The sequence below is a fragment of the Ictidomys tridecemlineatus genome, chromosome 9, assembly GCF_052094955.1.
Source record: "Ictidomys tridecemlineatus isolate mIctTri1 chromosome 9, mIctTri1.hap1, whole genome shotgun sequence".
Lineage (NCBI taxonomy): Eukaryota > Metazoa > Chordata > Mammalia > Rodentia > Sciuridae > Ictidomys > Ictidomys tridecemlineatus.
This window is the reverse complement of record NC_135485.1, coordinates 90,215,981-90,238,278: the sequence shown is the minus strand read 5'-3', so window position 1 is coordinate 90,238,278 and position 22,298 is coordinate 90,215,981. Positions and strand designations below refer to the sequence as shown.

Sequence of the window (22,298 nt, the reverse complement as noted above, 5' to 3'; positions counted from 1 at the left end):
GGCATATATGAGAAACTGGACTGTGGATATTTTTGTTTAAGTTTTTAATTTCTGTGTATTAAAAACCATATGAATGACTTGTTTCTAACCAATGAGACACAGCAAGGGTGGCAGGATATGCATGATTATGTTACATAAGATTGTGATTCCCATCTTACCCAAGAGACTTTCTCCTTTCCTGACTTTGAAGAAACAAACTTCAATGTGGTAGGATGCCAATGGACACAGCCACACAGCAAGGAGCTAAGGGTAGTCTTTGCCCAAAAGCAGTCAAGGAACTGAGACCCTCAGTCTGGTAGCTTCCAAAAACTAAATGTTGCCAACAACTTCATGAGTTAGAATGTAGACTCTTTTCCAGTCACCTCTGGATGAGAACCCAGTTTTATCTCCCACCTTAACTGATGCTGCCGTGCAGAAGACTCCACTGGACTCTTGCCTCACAGATCCTGAGGTAATCTGTGTATATAGGTTTTAGTTATTAAATTCATGGTGATGTTGTTATGCAGACATGCATAGCTAATACAATTAGAACCTCGTTCTATAATATCTTTCTAATTCAACAGTGAGATTCCATTGGTTTTGTTGCAGTAACCTAAAGAAATAATTAATCTAATGAAGGCAAATTGTGAAATAAGGTGATATGAATGCTCAATGAAGTTTTAAGAAGTTTCTAAGTCTTACATAGAATTTACTCAGAAGATATAGACAATGAGATGTTTTTGATCCTTTCAATAAAGTATTTAATGAAGAATGCTTTGGACTATTTGGTTATTTCTGTCCAGGTTCACTGTATGACTATGAGTACTTTACAAACTATGCACTTCCATGTGTGTATATTATCTTTAATAAAAGTGGAAAAAAGTATATCTATATTGGTTTTAAATATAATTATATCATCTGTATATTTCTTTTTATAAGATCTAAAATGAATACATAGTAAATAGAATAAGGCAATTTTTTAGTTTATTTTTTAAAAAATATTCATTTTTTAGTTGTAGTTGAACACAATACCTTTATTTCACTTATTTATTTTTATGTGGTGCTGAGGATAGAACCCAGTGCCTCATGCATGACAGACGAGCGTGCTACCACTTGAGCCACATCCCCAGCCTCAAGGCAATTTTTGATATTACAGTAATTTTACTCCAATGTTCATATATTCTGACATTTTTTCTTGAGAAATAAATGAACATCAGAAACCCATTAATTAAAATTATGGATAATAAATAGACAATGGATGGATAGATAATAGATACATGATTGATAGATTTTAAAATAACACATCTTTCCTTCATTTTCTCTCTTGAAAGTAGAGTTAAGGAACACTTTGACTCAAAGTTCTTCATTTTGGATCTTCCAAGTTCATACCTGCTTTTCCAGTCTAGTCTCCTGAATTCTTGTGTTAATTTGGGGTATGGATTACTTAAAAATATACTTTTTCAGTAAACCTGTGCATATGAACAATCTATCACTGGTTAATTTAATTGTATATAATCTCTTTTCATTCATCCATCTTTCCAAATATAAAATGCTGCTAGAGAATCACTGAATCTTGTTTTAGTACAGAAATGGGATCAAGATTTCATGTTTAGCAAAAGGGCTTTTGCTCCACTATGTCTGATGTATGGTCTGATATATCTTCCCACAGTTCACAGAAAAATACCAAATGCATAATATATTATTGTGGGATACTGGAAAATACACATGAATCTATATCTATAAATCATTGGTCTAAAGTCTTTATCTCTAGCTTTCTGATTCATGTTATCAATCTCCACTGAACTATAATAGAGTTATTGTGCCATTGCCCTGGGTGAAAGTAATTGATGACACCGTTGGCAGGTTCGTGGCAGGGGAAGAAGAAGCTGTCTAATTTTCAGACTTTGATTTCATTGGCTGTAAAGGGCAATGGAATGGAATATATCTGCAAAAATTAGTGTGTTCTCTGTTCGGAGAATATGAGGTAGGTAAATCAGGGCTCACAGGTGTATACTCTTTGTATGTTTTGCTGATGAAAAATTTCTAATTTTCCTTTTACCTCTATATAATAGAGAATTTTGAAAATCACTACCTACCTGTTCTTTAAAATACAACTTTTATTGTGACTCCTTCATGTACTTTTTTGTACCTCATTGTCCTGTTTTTATTAATTATAAAATTGTTCATTTTAACCAAGAGAGTTGGAATTGGATGATACTGGCTCAAAGTTTTTCTCATATTTTTCAAAGGTCTAAATCCCAAAATAATTTAAATTTGGGGGGGGATTACCTTTGTATCTATTTTATTATTTACATTCATTTCAAACATATTTACAGACTACTTTAGTATATGACTGGCCATTTTTTCTTTCATTCTTTAATTTTTGTTCATTCTATTTTCTTTCGTATTAATGTTTATGGAACATGTACAATACATGTGAAGCACAGTGAGTAGCACATACAGACCAGTAGATAAATTTGGCCTATGTCCTTAAGGGATGCTAGTATAAAGAAGGAAAATGTAACACATTTCATTTTCACAAACATTCCTCTGTTCCTTGGGAAAAATGGTGAGGAGGCTTGTGAGACTGACCATAGACTTTCAAATCAATGATGAATGTCCTTAAATCAAGAGGAAGCATTAGGGTACCCTAGTTTTATTTTCTGGACAGAAGTAGAGCAGTAGAAACTTAGGGAACTAGTGAACTAGGAAAATTTCCAAATACATGTCCTGGACTGTATAGAGCAATGTGGTATCACTAATATAAATTTTAGCTTAGAAATTTAAAAGGGAAAAGCCCTAAACTTCTCTAGCAAAGACTTTGAAAGACTAATATGACCCATGGAAGAATAAATTATCTACATTCTTTCTTAAAGAGTGTCTTAGCCTAGCATATAGATCTGGAAAGTACTTGAAGGGAAATTGCACTTCCCAAGTCATAGGAGAAGGCACAGTGCCCACAGTAAAAGATTACCAGAGCAGAAGGGAGCTCCAGCAAATTTCTCAGAAATGAGGAAAGCCAGGGGTAGCATCTCTGAAGAAGGCACTGTCTCAAAGAGTAAGCCCATGGCCTACTTAGAGATGAAGTGAACAGAAGAAAGGGAGATAGCTAACACCTTTGAATACCTGCTATCTGACAAGGATCTATTAAGCTCCTTCCATGTATTATGTTACTTCTTTTCTTAAACATCATCTGAAGTAAGCAGTATCTCCATATATATAAAGAAGCAGAAATAGAGGTCATTTAGCATGGCCCAAAGTCACAGTCTTTAAGATAACAATCCAAGACATCTGGCTTGGTAGCTAGGAGGTTGTGTGCCCACCATCTGGTTCCTTCTCATCTTTCCAATTTTATCTTCTTGTACTCTTGCCTCACATTTTATAAGCTTCCTCAAATCCACTTCAAAAGGACAGTTTCATCTCTCTACCTTTCCCAGTATTCTTGCCCATGACAAAGTGATCCTGCCCATAATCTTTCTTCATTTGGCTAAAATCTACAGGAATATCTTCTGCTTTAAATCTTTGCCCTTGGATTGGCTTAGCTTCTCTGAGCTTATTGATTACTTATGAATATTTCAAATACTTTATCCCCTACTGACTTGGAGGGCGGTACTAAACTGAATACAGTGACTGTGTCTTATTTTTCTGTGTATTAAGAGCTTGCCATGAACTGAATGTTAAAATTAGGAATAAAATCACATCTCTGTTATTTCAAAGCTTAAAAGATTAAGCATGTTCACAATAATTATGGCACAAAGTGGATAGTGAAAAGCTCCATTCAAACTAATTCAGATAAAACAGTGGAGGACTGTTTCATCAATTTCAGTGAAAAAATGCCACTGGAATTTTGGAAGAGATTACATTGAATCCATTAATCACTTTTAATAACATGGATGTATTAACAATACCAATTCTTCTAATCCGTGAATATAAGATTTTTTATCTGTATCTTCATTTTTTCACCAATATTTTATAATTTTCAGAGTACATATATTTCATCTCCTTGGTTAGATTTATTCCCAAGCATTTTATCATCTTTGATGTGAGTTCAAATTAGATTATTTTCTTAATTTTTTCAGATAGTTTACTGTTAATGTACAAAAATGTAAATAACATTTGTTCATCAATTTCATGTCTTATGAACTATACTGAATTTATTGGTTTTTAGGGTTGATACATAAGATCATGTTAAGTGCAGAGAAAATTCTACTTCTTCCTTCCCAATTTGTGAAACTTTTTTTTCCGTGCTTAATTGCTCTGGTTAGGACTTCCAAGACTATGTTGAATAGAAGTAGTGAGAGTGATGGACCTTGTCTTGTTTCTGATCTGAAAGGAAAAGTCTTCAGAGTTTCATCTCTGAGTTTGATGATAATTGTGTTCTAGTCAGATATGTTTTTTTAATTATATTGTGTTATATTCTTTCTATACTTAGTTTTATTGAGAGTTTTAATAACAAAAAGGCTGTTTGTTATAGTTTAGATATGAGGTGTCCCCCAAAAGCTCATTTGTGAGATAATACAAGAAAGTTTAGAGGTAAAATGATTGGGTTAGGAGAGCCTTCACCTGATGAGTGCATTAATACCCTGATAAGGATTAACTGGGTGGTAACTGTAGGCAGGTAGGGTATAGGAGGTGGGTTTTGGGGTATGTGTCTATAAGGTATATATTTTGTCTCTAGAGAGCACAATGTTCTCTTTCTGCTTCTTGATGCCCTGAACTGACTTGCTTTCCTCTGATCTACCCTTCTACCTTGATGTTCTACCTCAGCTTGGACCTAGAGCTATGGAGTCAGCTGTCTGTGAACTGAGACCTCTGAAACTGTGAGACCCAACTAAACTTCTCTTCCTTTATGTTGTTCTTGTCAGTTCCTTTGGTAATAGTGATGTAAAATCTGACTAAAAAAATGTTGAAGTTTGTCAAATGCTATTTTCTATATTTATTGGAAAGATCATGTGGCTTTTGTCCCTCACTCTCTTGACATGTTTTATTTGGGGATTTACCTATGTTGAAACCATCCTTGCATCCAGCGATGATGTATGATCCTTTTTAAAAATTTTATTTATTTATTTATTTATTTATTTATTCTAATTAGGTATATATGATAGCAGAATGCATTTTGATTCATTGTACACAATTGCAGCACAACTTTTCATTTCTCTGGTTGTACACCATGTAGAGTCACACTACATGTGCAGTCACACATGTACCTAGGGTGGTGATGTCCATCTCATTCCACCATCTTTCCTACCCTCATGCCCCCTCCTCTCCTCTCCCTCCCATTTGCCCAATCAAAGTTCCTCTATTTTTCCCATGCCCCAAATATGAAAGTCTTCACAAATTTGCATATCATTCTTGTGCAGGGGCCATGTTAATCTTCTCTGTATTGTTCTGATATTAGTATAGGTACTGCCAAAGCAAGCACTTGTATGATCCTTTTAATGTACTGAATTTGCTTTGTTAGTATTTTGTTGATAATTTTTGTATTGATTAATTTAAAAATGGTACTGGCACACACACAATTTTATACCAATAAAACAGTGTCCAGAAATAAATTCACACACTGATAGTCAACTAAACTTTGACAAGTGTATTGAGAACACTCAATAAGAAAATAATAGTCTTTTAATAAATGCTTCAGGGAAAACTGGATATGTGTATGCAGAAGAATGAATTTGACCTTTTTCTCAAACTATATCCAAAAATCAACTAAAAATAAAGACTTAAACATAAGAACTGAAACTCTAAACACCTAGAAGAAAATAGATGGAAAAGCCTCTTGCATTAATCTTCCCAATAATTACAATACAAATTAAAAACAAAATATCACTTTACATGTTAGAATGGATATTATAAAAAAAAGACAAAAGATAAATGCTGATGAGGATATGGAGAGAAAATGAATATTTTTAAATTTTTCATGGGAATGTAAATTAGTTTAGCCATTATGAAAAGCAGCACAGAGATGTAAAAATTGTTAAAGAGGATCTTAATTGTTCATCATGAATAAGATAGGACAGTTAATGGATCCCAATTAAAGATTTTCTTTTTTTTTATGTTTAGGCCATTGCACAAGGTTAACCTATAGAAACACATCAAACATTCCATTTTTTAGGAGAGGTGATAAACAGAAATAGGGGCAGACCTGAATGGAGGTTAGGGAAAGTTCAAACTCAAGGATTAAAAAGCCAGTCAGAAAATCATGAGATAGAACAATAGTGTAGGTACTTTTCCAAGATTTGATTAGCATAGATATAGATGTATGCCCCTACCCAGTAATTATATAAGCCCCTAGACTAATACATTTAAGGGGAAATCCCCGGTGGGTCCCCTCTTGCCCTGCAATTCTCTTTCTTCTCACTCTTTTCACTTTTGGCTTCATCATTATCTGTGGATTTCATTTTTCAAATTTGCAAGATGAGAACCTAGAAAGAAATCGGAGGTGAGTTGCTGGGATCTGCTAACACACTGTAGCACTGCAAGGCATAACCTGCCATTAAGAGCTGCAATACACCACTCAACAGTGATTGAGAAGAATCTGGCTTTGTCAGTTTGTGACCCTTGGAGCCACTGCTGTGACCAGCTGCTAATGATAAAGCAGGTGTTCTTGGCTGCAGAGGCCTGCAGTTTACAAAGACCCTACCTTACCTATCAGTAGAAGTAGAAAATCGAGTTTCATCTCAGACTCTGGTTTCAACCACACACATATTCAACACAACATGGTAATTATGTGAGGTGATAGAAATTCTAATAAACTTGATTATAGCAATCATTTCACAATGTATAGGAACATTAAAACATGTCTGTGTATGTAAAATATTTATAATTTTTATTTGTTATTTATACTTCAATAAAATAAAATAAAATAAAATTGCCCCAATAGGCAAACAAAGAGACATACCATGTAAATTCACATATAAAGATTCTTTATATATTGTTTCTCCAGAGGATTAAAAGAAAGTTGTCCTGTTTAAATGATTTATTTGTCTTTTTCTTATTTTTTTTTTTTTTACTGTGGTAAGAACACTTAACAAGAGATCTACCCTATTAACAGATTTTTAAGTGACAATACAGTATTGTTAAATATAAGCAAAATGTTGAACAGCAGATTGCTAGAATTTACACACCTCGCATAATTGAAACTTCATATCAGCTGCACAACAGCTCTCCATTTCCCATTTCCTCCAGCCCCTGAAAACCACTGTTTTATTCTGTTTCAATGAATGAGTTTAACTATTTTAGATACTTCATAAAATGAACTCATGAAATATCTGTCCTTCTGTAAGTGGCTTATTTCACTTCAGTTAAATATCAGGATTTTCTTATTTTTAAAAAAGTAAATAATAATAATTTGTGTATTCATCACATGTTTTATCTATTATGAACATTTTGGTTGTTTCTGATCTTGGCTATTGTGAATAATGCTACAATGAACACAGAGTTTATCTCTTCAAAGTACTGGTTGCAATTTGTCTGGATATGTACCAGAATGGGATAGCTGGGTCATCTAAAAATCCTACTTTAAATTTTTGGAGGAACTGCCTTTGTTTTCCATAGTGACTGTACTATGTTACTTTCCAAAAGGGCTCCAGTTTTCCTGCATTCTTACCAATTGCTATCTTTTTGTTGTTGTTGTTTGTTTTGTTTTGGCAATAGTCATACTAACAGATGTGAGATAATATTTCTCTATGGATTTGATTTGCGTTTGCTTAATGATTAATAACCATGAGCCATTCATATGTCTGCTGTGAAGAAATTCAAGTCTTATGCCAATTTTTAATCAGGTTACTTGGTGGCAATTTTTACTGAATTGTAGAAGTTCCATACATACTTTGGTTATTAAGTCCTTATCGTATATACAGTTTGCAAATCTCTTTTCTATTTCCATTGTGGAAGAAGTAATTCAATTATGGGTAAGCAATTCTTATCCCAAAGTGAAGAATTTTATTATCACTAACACTTCCTAGATATAGAAAGAGTGCATAAAGTTAGCCCCATAATAGTTGGCAAATATCTGTTCTTGAGTTGAAGGATATTTTTGAAGTCAGTGGTAGAATCAATAGAATTCAAATCATTTTCTTACACAAAATGTATTCTTTGTTACTAGAGATAAGAGAACAGTTAAAAATTTTCAAATTCTACATTTAGATTGACATTTTGAATAATTATTTCTTTTATTGTCAAGGTTCTATTTTTTAATAATTTCTCAAAATATCATAGGTAATATATATTTATAAATATATTTTGTTATGTAGCATTCTAATGACCCTTGTACCATAATATCCATAGAATTATGTTGATGTTATTGAATGGATATTATGTTGATGTTATTGAAATTTCTTCGTTTTAAAAAGACTTGGAAAAGAAGATATTAGAAATTATAAAACTTCATTAGCTCGTTAAAGATAGGAAACCACCTGTTCCTAAAAGAAGAAGTTAGATCTTTCTATCATGGTATCTTTTGGATAAACATTAGCAAAGATTCTGTACTTGACCAAAATTCAGTCATCATCTGAACTGTTCCTTTGACATTCTGCTTGTTTCCTTGTTAAATATAGTTTTAGCAGAGGATTTGCTGAATCAGCAAGGAACACCTGCCCCACCCCAAACCCCGCCCCATACCTACTCACCCTTGACCTTCATGATCCACCACCTCTCAGGTGGTATCTGCTCACCATGATCACCCTCTCTTCAGTAAGAATCCTATTAGGTAGTTTAATCAGAGTTCGCCTCCTTATTTTAGTCACCTTTTTATGCTGCTGTGACTGAATGATCTGATCAGCACAATTGTAGAGGAGGAAAGGTTTATTTGAGGGCTCATGGTTTCCGAGGTCTCAATCCAGAGATAGGCGGCTCCATTCCTTAGAGCTCAAGGTGAGGCTGAACACAGTGGTGTACTAAGAGAGTGTGGCAGAGGGAAGCAGCTCACATCGTGATCAGAGAGCAGTGAGAGAGACAGTCTCCACTCCCCAGAGAGAAAATATATACCACAAAGCCACACCCTATCACTTTCAGTTAATTAACATTCAGTTAATCCCTATGGGGGGATTAATTCACTGATTAGGTTAAGACTCTTAAAACTGAATAATTTCTCCTCTGAACCTTGTATTGTCTCACGTGTGAGCTTTTGGGGGACACCTCACAGCCAAACCATAACACCCCTCATGTTTCTTCTTAGTAATTTTCCATTTATTGACACCTATCCTGCTCCTTGACTATAAATCTCTACTTGCCTGTGCTGTATTTAGAGTTGAGCCCAATCTCTCTCCCACACTGCAGTGGTCCTTATACCTATTTGCATAGTCCTAAATAAAGTCGTCTCTAGTGTGCTTTAGCAAGTATTATTGAATAATGTTTTCTTTCATATACAAAGAAAGGCTTTTCTGACTGTAAAGTATAATATGCATGAGAAAGTAATGACAGACTGAAGCTTTAGAGTCTCATTGTCATTAAAGAAATGTAGAAATTCCTATCCGCTTAGAATAACTAAATTTGGGTACTGTCTGCCAAAAGAAATGGATGGGGCAAGGCATAAGGACTATTGTTATCTGAGTGCTTTTAAAAGAACCTTTCATGATGTTTGGCAGGGTTTATGAATTCATTAAGTGAATTGAACTTCAGTAATAAGGTACAAATATAAATTCTTTTTTTGTTTATTTCTTGAGAAATTTCTGGAATTGAAACAAGGGCTAGAGAAATTTGGCTCCTTCCTAGATACTGCCAACAGAGAAAATAATAATGAACAGTTTGTAGGAAAATAAATCAAAGGGAAGAGTTTAATTAATGTATCTAACCCTGTTCAAGGATATGGTATGTGCCAAATCAAAAAAAAAAAAATCAGTCTTTATGACACTAAATGTTTTCAAAGTGATCACTGTCCATGTGTTTGGTGGGTCATATAATGGCCTCCCAAAGATGACTACACCTTTATCCCTGGAGCTTATGGATATGTTCCCTTACATATTAAAAGGGACTTTGCAGATAGAATTTAAATTTGCTAAGCAGTGTGTATTAAAATAGGGAGACCATCCTGAATTATGTGGGTGAATCCAATGTAATCACATCAATACTTAAAAGCAGAGATAAAGGCAGAAGACTCAATGAGAAGGATGTGACGAGGAGGGAAGAGGCAGAAGAGATGTGAAGCAGGAAAAGGAAGTGACCCACTGCTACAGGCTTGGAAGGCTCAAGAAGAGGGCCATAAGCCAAGGAATTCGAGTGGTCTCTCAACTGCCACTGATGAAACCAGTTGTCAGTTCTAAGATCACAAGGAATCACCTCCTGCCAAACAACTTCAATAAGCAAACAAATGGATTCTCCCCTGGAGCCTCCAGTTAGGAATGCCACCCTGATCACACCCGGATGAGACAGTGTCAGCCTTCTGACCTACAAAACTGGAAGCTTAAAATGTGTGTGTGTGTGTTTTGTTTTGTTTTGTTTTGTTTTAAGTTGACAATTTGTGGTAGTCTATTTTGATAGCAATAGAAAACTAACATAAATCTACCGTATAATATTTAGTACTGATTCTCCATGACATACAATACACACATGAAGAGCATCACACATTGAGTCTTCTGATTTAACATAGCTCAAATGAGAAGTGGAATGTATACATTGTCTCCCTGTGCCAAGGAAAATGGAGCCTCTTAAGGACATACAGCCAAAGAGAGGACATGAGTGCTGAAGCTATTCCCAAACCAGAGGACACTTCTCCAACACAGGGTTCCATTTGGCTTCAGTTTCTTCCGTCTGACTAAGAAATGCTTACACTGTAGGGTTAGCAGAAGAGAATGAAAAGGAAAAGAGAGAGACAGGATTGACCAACAAGATTTAATGTGCAGGCTTGGTCAGTGTCATTTATCAGAAAGCAGAAGGGTTGCCCAAATACCTACCTTTTAAACATGTTTCTGATCTCAGAGAACTGTTGAAAGGTTTTAGTGAGAAATGGCACTAAGGTTGATTTTTCATATACCTTCAATTACTCCGTGCCTCCTTTCACACTATTTGGCTTATCTGCTTTTTGTTGTTTTTTTTTCCTGTCCTTAGCATTGAACCCAGGGATGCTTTATCACTGAGCAACACCCCCAGTCCTTTTAACTTTTATTCTGAGACAGGGTCTCACCAAGTTGCTAGGGTCTCACTAAGTTGCTGAGACTAGCCTCAAACTTGTGTTCCTTAGCATCCTGAGCCACTGAGCTTGCAGGTGTGAGCCACTGTGCCCTGTTGCCTTTGTTACCTCCTCATTTTGAGTTAGCACTTGTTTTCCTATAGTGTCATCTCCAATCTGACCCACTCAGTGGGAAAACCTGAGCTCCAGGCTACGTGGCATTGTAGGGCACCTGGGGCATGCCTGAGATAATAGTTGCTGAAAGATATATGCTCATAGATTCACACCCACTCTCTGTGCATTTACTAGGATGGCAAATGCTGGAATATACTTTTCTATGCTTAAGGAGTGTCCATGCAGATTTAATATTTGCCATTCTGGCCTGTTCTTTCTGTTCTTTAAGACAACTCCCCAAACAAAAGCAGCCACAGGAAAACATACATACCAACTCCTGAACAATAAGCCTCTGTTTTATATAAACAGATAAGTTGAAGAAATAATCCTAAGTTATAGCTGTGTAAATTTCATACAATAATACACAAGAATAAGAAGATTTCTTTCATTGCTCTGGCTGTTATAACTTTTCTTTCTAATTACCTCAGAAATTCCTTTCCAGAAAGATGCAACACCTAGAAATATTTCACTTTAAACAAACTCCACATAAATTTCCCAAGCACGAAAACAAAGGCACATATTGATTTGGTGCAGGAAAATTAGTGAATAATTCTCCACTGTAACATAACATGAATGAGGCCAAACAGGATTTATTTACTGCACTGCTGCAAAAAAAGAATCAATCTGCTGCAATATAAAAGACACAATGTTTAAGATATTTCCAAGAGTTTAGGTTCTATTGCAAGTCTGCTTTAATACCATATTTCATTGCAATACTAAATACTTCAAAGGGATTTTAATGCAATATTAAGCATGTGAAATTTTATGTTAAAATAACAAAGGTTAATAGTAGTTAGCTATTTAAGATTCAATTCATTTAAAAGTGAGCATGGAAATGAAGGTTCATTGAAGCCATTTTGGCCACCATATTGAGAAAATCAAGAATAAAGACAGAGACAATCAGAACTAAGAGTGAGATAGATAGAAAATTAAAAGTTTCTGAACAAAAATGATAAATTCTCTGGACCCATTCATTGTCTGAGATAAAGTGCTCTTCAAACTCTTCTTTGTGGGTCAAAACATACTAGTAGTTTTTTTGCACAGATTCATTTATTAGGTTTTTGTCACTTGTAATTAAATAAATACTGTTCAATATAAATTCAGATCATAGATACTGTGGTTACTTTCACATTTTTCTACAATGAGAAAAATGATACTAGGATTTCTTAAATTTTGTATTTTTCTTCTGATACCTCTGTGCAGAAATTTCTCTATGGTATAAGTTGAGGAGTTGAAATAATGGGTGATGGGGTATATGATGATTCATTTCCAAGGAAATGTTAAATTGTTTACCAATGTGGTTGTAACATTTTATATTTCTATTTCAGTGTATAAGTTTTTCTGTTAGTCTAAAAAAACTCCAAAGCATAGAACTGTCAAAGTAATTTTTTTTTCTTTTGGTCTAGTACATACAGATCATTTTGGTACGAATTTACATTTCCCTAATTTCTGAAGTAGAATATCCCTTCATGTATTTATTCATCATTTCAGTTTTTCTTCCTTGAAATACCTACTCATTTCTTTTCTTTCTTTTAATTAAAATTTTTGTCTTTTTCAAATTTATTTGAACTTTTCCTCACATGTTCTTGTTATGATTTGAATGTGAGGAATCTCCCGGAAACTCACATAAAACAATTCAAGGTTTGAAGGAGAAATGGTTGGATTATAGCTTTAGCCTAATCCAGTGAGTTAATCCCTGATGAGATTAATTGAAGTGGTAGGCTGTGCCTGGAGGAGATGGGAACTGGGGAGAGGCTTTGGGTATATATTTGTATCTGAAGAGTGGAGTCTCTCTGCTTCCTGGTCCTCATGATGTGAGCTGCTTCCCTCTACCCTCTCCTGCCTTGATGCTCAGCCTCACCTCGAGCCCTGAGGAATGGAATCTTAAGGACTAAGACTTCTGAAACCATGAGCCCTCCAATAAACTCTTCCTCCTCTATAATTGTGCTGGTCAGGTCCTTTAGTCACAGTAGCGAAAACACTGAGTAAAAACCACTCTCATTTAAAAACCACTCTCATTTATCTCTGTGTATAGTTACATGTATTTCAAATACTTAGACCCTGTTTGTAGTTTATTATTTTTCTTTTCCTGAATTTTCGGAAAGACTTAAATTTAATGTAAACAAATCTTTAAAAATTATAATGGGAAACACCTTGAGTGCACAATTAGGAAAAAAAAAACACTCTAATTTGCACAGTAAACAACAAAATCCATTCCCCCAACCATTATATTTTCTTCTTAAGAATTTGGAATTTTGCCTTTAATATTAAAGTTAAATTAGGGCTAACATTTAAGCATTGGGGCTTTTTTTTTTTGTATTCGTTGTAAGATTGATGTAAAATTTCTTTTTCCTAGTTAAAATTTTATTCTTCTTGGTACAACTTATCAAATATTATCAAATATTTCTTCTTTCCCTACAGTGTATCGTTTATCATATACTGTATCCAAAGATACATGGAGCTTTTCCTATGCTCTTTTCCTGGTCCAGAAACTTCTGATCTGAGACTAAATATTCATGGTCTCTCTTGAGCATAGCTAAGACTTTCTTCCAACTCTTCATATTGGAAGAAAGTGTCTGCATGTCTATTACCCAGAATTTAACTCAGTAAGAAGAGTGGTACTTTCAGTAATTAATTTAAAAAAAACTCACCTTGACTGGTTTTCTCCTGCCTCATATTCTATTTGTGTTTCTGTGTGCTTTTGCACTCTTTCCTGCAAAGGTTGAACATGCAGGAATTCACCTAGGTCTCATGAAAACATGCTCCATGAACACCTGCAAAAACTAAAGCCAAACAAAAAAAAAATATATATATATATATGCCTTGCATGGCACTGCTGATGAATGCCTCATGCTTTTTAAGTAGGAGGAATTTTACACTTCTCCTTGGAGTTAAGCAAAAAGAACCTGTCTTGTAGACTGTTTCCTAGGAGACTTACTCTGGTTCTTGAGAAACCCTTCATTCTATTATGCTTTTCTATCTCTTAAGATGAATATTTCCCAGGATGTGGCAGCTGCAATAAAAAGTGGATTGTGGAAAATTAATTGGTTTTGGAAAACATTGGTATAGAGTAACTATATAGACTAATTAGGACCTCCCAGATTAAATATCTATGAACAAAAACCTCTAGTCTCTGACAAAGTTTTAAGGCTGTAGTTTTATTTAAGGAATGTGGTCTGGCAAAAATTTTTAATTTAGACAATTGTCTATTGCTTACCTTCATAATCTATTTGAAATTCATCTTTGAAAACCATAGAATATATTATTGTTAAGTATTCAAACATAAATAAAACATTTGCAAGCCAAGCTTTGAACTTGCTTGACCATGAATATTTAGTCTCAGATCAGAAGTTTCTGGACCAGGAAAAGAGCAAGTATAAACTAGTTAAACAATGTGTTGTGATTGGCATTATCCTGAGTTCTCCAGGACTTTGTAAGTTTCTCAGCACTAACTAATATTTATTCTACTCAAAATAAGTGCAGGCACGTTTCTTGGATATGCTTCAGCATTATTCAAGCTACTAACCCATAAAAACTTGAAACTAAAGCCCACAAATTAGACTTTATCTAAACAGATCTCTACACTGAAATGAATTTTTTATCTTCTCTACCTTATAGCATGTTCCTTACCTTTCATTGTAATTCAAGATTGATGTTCAGATTTTCCTGAAGTAACCTACCTGCTCACTAAAGCAACATATCACTGTGTTTTGCCCAATCATTCATCTTTGTAGGCCTGTGGAATTTCGTTCTGTGATTACAGTACTATCTGACCATATAGTTATCACTTTTACTTGTGCACATTTAGTGTCTGATGCCAAGAGCTTCATAAATTATGCAACATGTGAGTTCAAGCCATACTGCTGTGTAATCTGTGTGTCTTTCAACCCTTTTATGTTGGATGTCATGCCAAAACCCACATGCATAACTATTATGTTGGCTTTACCAACTGCTCAGCATATCCAGTGAATTAAAACAAAAAATACGCAGCTTTGTTTCTACAAAAAGATTTTTCAAATGTGATAAACAGATACATTATTTCATTAAGTTCAAAATTTAAACTGATAAATAGTTTATTTTTACTCAAATTTAAAAATCAGTAGATGGTTGACTATGGCTGAAATTCAGAAGGGAATCTAATTAAAATAAGGAACTAGCTTTGTAAAAGATAGAAAGCGTGCTAATCTTTTAGCCTCAGTTAATAAACAGCTCTTGATTTATCCACTTATTTCGAATTTTTACAAAATCATTTTACATGAAATTTTACAGGTAATTATGACACTACCACTAAATTTATGTTTAAGGAAATCATACAAAAATATTGAAAACAAGTATTATAAGTGTTAAATATAGTATACAACTATATATGTGCATGTAAAATAATTTCCATTATTTTAAGAAAATACTCTGTATATTAAATAAATATAATCAAAAGTTATGTTTTTCCATGGTGGACATGTGAATGTTTATTATTTTTATTTAATTCTCTAGAGTATACATTCTGTAATAGTACTATAATATATACAATGCATAAACTATATACTGTACATATAATATATACTATATGTACATATCTCTATATTTTATCTTTTTTTATAAGATTTTAAATAAAATAAAAGTCAAATAAAAATATCTGTTGGATGTAACAAAGTAATTTCTACATTACCTACTGTAACTTTTCATTATTATTCAGAATGGTAAAACCTCATTAAATGTGAATAAAAATTATTATTGTACAGAAGTCATTTAGATTATTCAGGTTTATACATAAATTTGATGAGTCTGAAATTAAGTAAAAATTTATTAATACTCATAAAATATACAATATATTAAATTAGATCTTAGTTAAAATATATGGAAATGTTCAAAAAATACCCAGAATATGTATTTTAATGAGTAAAAAAAATCAATTTTATTGTCAATATAATGCATAAAATTGAATCCTGTTGTAATAGATGTAGTATCAAAGTTGAAGTTCTTTAAATGAGTAAGAAACTTTGGAATACCCTAAGAATGTAAAATTTTCAAAAGATAAAACTTACCCATTACATAGAAAATGTTATATTATTTTACTAAGGTGGATTTTTCAAATACTTACTTAGGTAAATTAATGGATTTGCATTTCATTAGACAACTTTGATCATATTGACCTAGAGTCCAATTTGAGAAAAATCTTAAAGGATTGATTGGGTTTTAAGTGAGAGATTAGTGGAGCCAGGACAATAAAAAAGCATGGTGTATGTTAAGGAAGAAAGGCACTATCAACAGGCTGGAGCACCCAGGATGTGTGGAGCAGTTAATATGAGGAAATACACATGAAATCCAGAGTGAGGCAAAGGAGTTTCCATTGTATAAATCTCCAAAATGAGTTTTCCACTGTGGAGAGCCAAGTGTGCAATATACATCTAGTTATGCCAAATAGATGGTACAATCCATTGAGGAAGGTAGGCATTCAAGACTGAGCAGTTACTAGATACCATGCAATTTTCCATACTATGAATAGTGAGCAAAACAGAGGAGAAACATGTCTGACTTCATGGACCTTATGTGCTATAGTAAACATAAAAATTTTTTTACTTGTGGCTAGGTACAGTGGCACACTCCTGTATCCCAGCAGTTCAGAAGGCTGGGGAGGATTACAAGTTCAAAGCCACCCTCATCAATTTAGCAAGGCCCTGAGCAACTTAGTGAGACCCTGTCTCAAAAAATAAAAAGGACTGGGGATGTGTCTCAGTGGTTCAGAGCCCCTGGGTTCAATCCCTGGTACCCTCCACCCCCAAAAAAATATCCCTTGTGATGAAAGTTTTTGGGGAAAATAAAGGAATGGAGAGTGGAATTTAACTTACAAGGCAGACCAGTGAATGGCATGAAGAAACCCTTTATTATTTTATGATTGGCTGAGAGACTAAAATATAGGCATAGACATAAAACATTATTAACTTGATTTTTTTGTTGTTGTTGATTAACTGATTTATTTTGCGATATTTTCATTTTTTATTTATATATGATAGTGGAATGCATTACAATTCTTATTACACATATAGAGTACAATTATTCATATCTCGGATTGTATACAAAGTATGTTCACACCAATTCGTGTCTTCATACATGTACTTTGGATACATGATCATCATGTTCCACCATCATTTCTAACCCCACACCCCCTCCTTTTCCCTCCAACCTCTCTGCCCTATCTAGAGTTTGTCTATTCCTCCCATGCTCCCTCTCCCTACACCACTATGAATCAGCCTCCTTATATCTTTCTTCTCACTCCAGTCAGAATGACAGCTATTATGAAGACAAACAACAATAAGTGTTGGAAAGGATGTAGGGAAAAAGGTACACTCATACACTGCGGGTGGGACTGCAAATTGTGCAGCCAATTTAGAAAGCAATATGGAGATTTCTTGGAAAATTGGGAATGGAACTATCATTTGACTCAGCTATCCCTCTCCTCAGTCTATACCCAAAGGAACTTAAAAACAGCATACTACAGGGACATGGCCACATCAATGTATAGCAGCACAATTTACAATAGCTAATAACAATCTATAGCAGCCTAATTCACAATAGCTAAACTGTGGAACCAACCCAGATGCCCTTCAATAGATGAATGGATAAAAAATGTGACATATATTAACTTGATTTTAATAATGGCACTGAATTGTGAAAAAAAATCTTTGGTTATCATGCATTCTCCAAATAACATAGATGCAAGACAGAAGTTGAAGATGGTTATAAGTTGCAAAGCATATTCAGATGGTGTGAAAACTTTTATTCCATATCCCTAAATTTACTTGAAAATGAAAGAGGTTCTAGATTAGTCCCAACTTCCACCGATGTTGAGAGCCACAACCAAGTCAAGATGGCACCTGGCATTTTGCCAGAAGGAGTGGTTGAGGGGTAGCACCAGTGAGCCATTAAGATGATGATAATTAAGTTAAGCTGTGTATAATTATTAAGATAATGATTGATTGTTGTAACTGGATGAAGCTAAATTGAAACAAGCTGTGTATTCAGTTGTGTATATAAACCTCTGCTGTCCAGCAATAAGGCGGCTCCTGCTACCTCGGGTGCCCGCTACGTTTGAGTTCTTGCGGAGTTCCCGTTGAGTTTTTGTGGAGTTCCTGTTTGAACCTACAAGTGGCTCATGATCTCCTGGTTATTTGTGCCCAGCCAGACTGAAAAACACCTCCAACAAAGAGCTAAAAATGATGGAAGAATTCATAAGTACTCCCACCAATTGAAATGTAATCCATTTTTTCCCTTCTCCCATTTTGCAGAATCTTGCATTCATCTGTGATTCACTTTTGAGGAGACTATTACCATCTCTGTATGATGATATCTTCTAAATCTTTCCAATTTATATCTGGATAGTGTGCTTTGAAATTTACACCCACAAGAGGGCAATAGCAATATCATGTCTTTCAGCCCAAAAGGAAGTTTACAGAACCTTCTCCTGGTCCTCTAACCAAGTCTACCCTCTTTCTTTCACTGCCAATACACATTGTCTTATGTTTTCTACTGTTCTCATCCTCTGCTGTCAAAGTTCTCAGGCTGATGCTATTGTCAGGTCATTTATCCTAAAAGCATTCTCTACTTCTTACTGACTGCAGAACAGTGTTTAATCTCAATGCTTGAAAGTTGAAAATACTAAGTGATCTGATTTCCATTGCCTTCATTTTATTTTTCCACTGCTCTATTTAATTTCTAACTTCTTGGAAAATTTGAATGCCTTAATATTTTTCATATATATTATTTTTGTCTCTATGTCCTATTAAATGCCAGAAATACCTTTATGCTAAAATTTCACACATTCAAACTCTAATGAATTTTCAAGTTTCCCCAAATAGCCAATACTCTTCCCTTTCTCTCACTCTTTTTATGAAAATGCCGCATACTCATACTTCTCTTAGCTACTTACTCATACTTATTTAAATCCAAGTCAGCTCCCCATTAGGGTGAGTTTTTTTTTTTTTGAGAGAGAGAGAGAGAGAGAGAGAGAGAGAGAGAGAGAGAGAGAGAGAGAATTTTTTAATATTTATTTTCTAGTTTTTGGCGGACACAACATCTTTTTTTGTATGTGGTGCTGAGGATCGAACCTGGGCCGCACACATGCGAGGCGAGTGTGCTACAGCTTGAGCCACATCCCCAGCCCAGGGTGAGTTTTAAGTTATTAAATTCAAACAATTTTCTCACTAATTTGTATATCCCCCAGAATAATTTATAATGTATAAAATATAAAATACACATTTATGATAAGTGATTAATTTTATATTTGAATTATTTTCTGGATAGAATATATTATGCATTACATCCCAGGAAGATGATTTTGGTGAGAATTTATTTTACCCAAGCCAGTTGTGCCATTATGTATGTTTGTATATATGTGCACAGAAACAGAAAAATACATACATACACACATATGCATCACTGTAGAACATACAAATGATTGACTTTGACTTTAAATAATATCAAGATAGTCAACTATGTTCTGGTTTGGGTAAACTTTGTCTTGGGGATTAATTGAGAGAGACAATCTTGTATTCTCAGTTGTTGATTTGCTTTGGCTTTTAGAAGACAGGAGACAACTTCAATTTAATATCTCCATTAATCAATTTCCAGGCCAGCCTCACCCTCACCATGTGCTGCATTCATTTAATTTCATTATCTAGCAGGATGGCTATTTCAGGAGTGTTCAGCTTTGTCAGTCATCCCATTAGAGGGATATGGAAGAAGCAGTGCATACCATTTTCAAGGCATCTCCTTTCCAATATGGTTTCAGTTTATTTCTGTGCTCATGCAATTGTAATGAACTAGATTTTCACACTCTTTGACTACTAGAATTGGCCTAGGAGCGTAGAAGAATTAAATTGAGCAAGGTGAAAATGAAAATTAGTATTATGTATGCCATTTTATGTTTGAATATGTAATATAAACTTCACAATGTTTAGAATGATTTGCAGATTTTAAGAGAGTAAGAAGGTCCTGTAAGGAAAAGGAATGAATTCCACAAGGAGGGAGTAGTTTATTAAGCCAAGGAGGAACATAAAGAAAATGGAAGAATTGGTGTGGGGTTAGTCAATAATATAACTAAAAAGGGATATAATCAAGACTTTTAGAACACAATGAAAGAAGGAAAGCAAATTAGTGAATAAAGTTCACAGTATGTTAGCAAATGGTGAGGAAAGAAAAAGACTATATTTCTGGACTTCATAAAGACTCAGAAAAATATATGTAAGGTTGAGAATTCAGTGTATTAGACTTTTATTTTTGTTTGCTTTAAAGATAGTATTAAAATTACTGTTTACTTAAGTCATCTAGAAATTTAGTTCTATTACACTATACTGTAACCTCCTATATGCAATAAGGAGCTTAACCAGAGTAAGAAAGAAAGTAGATGAAGCAACCCTAAAAATTTTGTCTAAACATTTTTCCTTTGTTATTTTTAGATATACATGATACTAGAGTGTATTTTAAATGTTTTCTGGTTGTCAATGGTCTTTATTTTGTTTATTAATATGTGGTGCTGAGAATCGAACACCAGTGTCTCACACTTGTGAGGCAAGCGCCACAACCCCAGCCCAGTAGAATTATTTTGACATGTTATACATTCCAATTAGGTTCCCATTCTTGTGGTTGTATATAACACGGAGTGTCACTGGTAGCATATTCATGTATGAACATAGGAAAGTTATGTTCAACTCATTCCACTGTCTTTCCTATTCTCTTTCCCTTCCTTCAATTAAAATTTTTTGTTGTTTTATAACTGTTGTTTGCCCCACCATACCCCCATCATACTTAGATTTTAAATATAAGAATAATCAGTTAAGGACTGTCCAGGAGACCTAATAATAACAGATTTCTTTACTATTTGTCTTGTGAGAACTTCCAAAAAAATTCTCTCCATTGTTTCTCTTCATGGAGAAAATTACTAAGAAGGTCATTTTACCATACTGAACAGATGGTTTAAAATAATTAAATGACATTGAATATTTTATCTACTGGATAAACTTAAAAAATGGATTTGATATCTCTATAGGACTTAAGGGGTATCATACTATTTCATTGCTTGTGTTTCTGGAAATTAATGTTTTCAAATATTTGACAGAAGTCAAAGTAGGCATTTAAAGTAAGTACTAAAAGGACATGAGGCATGTTCCCTGCTCTACTGGGCAGCCCTCACTGGATCTCTGTTATTTCTTGGATTCTAATATTGGGTAATTTTATTTTATGTCATCAAATCCTGTTTCAGTAATTTTAGTATGAACATGGCAAACCAGATTTATAAATGTAAACTAGATGAACTGACAAGGAATTATGCTCCTGACATAGTAAATCATTACAAGGAATTTACGTAAATGCTGTGGGTCACAATTTCCTACGTTAATTATTTCTCTTTGGGTCAGGGAATTTTTAAGGCACAGGATAATTTTTGAGCATTTATGTTTTTTCTTTACTCAGAAGTTTCCTGTAAAAGTTAGGCTTGTTTTGCAAAGCTATTCCTAAAGATGATTAACTTGGAAGGTAGCATGATTTATGATGTTATTACTTTTTATAAACAGCTATGTCTTATGAGTAATGCTGAGGTCATGATGTTTAAGCACTTATGGTTTACCTTAAAACCAATGAGCTTGACAAAACATACTTTAGGGAGAATTTAAACTAACTTGGTACATTAAAAGTGCTTTAAACTGCTAACATATATTTATATATATTAGAATTCACACTGAATTTTATAGAAATTTGAAAGGTCCTCCCGGTAACAGGCATAGTGTCAAAGTTCAGGAATGAACAAGAGTTTTAGTCTTGTGTGATCTTGGTTTAGTCACTCCCTTGAAGTTCAGTTTCCTGTATTGTAAAATGAGAAGTTGAAGTAGTTAATGCACACAGCCTCTTACAGGCCTATAGAACAAAAACACAAGTTGTCTATCTATATGGATTTTTAATTTTTTTAATGAATCTATTTGAGAATACATTTAGATTGCAGAAATATGTGAAGTTAGCATAACTTGTTTCCCATTATTTTCATCTTGTATTA

The 22,298-nt window shown here is 34.1% G+C and overlaps 1 long non-coding RNA gene and 1 other non-coding gene across 2 annotated transcripts; both read right to left on the bottom strand.

Annotated features, from left to right (window-relative positions):
* Positions 1-5,294: 5,294 nt before the first annotated feature.
* Positions 5,295-5,401, bottom strand: LOC120892635 (U6 spliceosomal RNA). Its single transcript, XR_005737422.2, has one exon. It is a non-coding gene; the product is annotated as a U6 spliceosomal RNA (small nuclear RNA).
* Positions 5,402-6,004: 603 nt separating this feature from the next.
* On the bottom strand, positions 6,005-8,950 carry LOC144366530 (uncharacterized). Its single transcript, XR_013425588.1, has 2 exons — positions 8,607-8,950; positions 6,005-6,401 (listed from the first exon to the last, which is right to left on the bottom strand). It is a non-coding gene; the product is annotated as an uncharacterized LOC144366530 (long non-coding RNA).
* Positions 8,951-22,298: the final 13,348 nt, after the last annotated feature.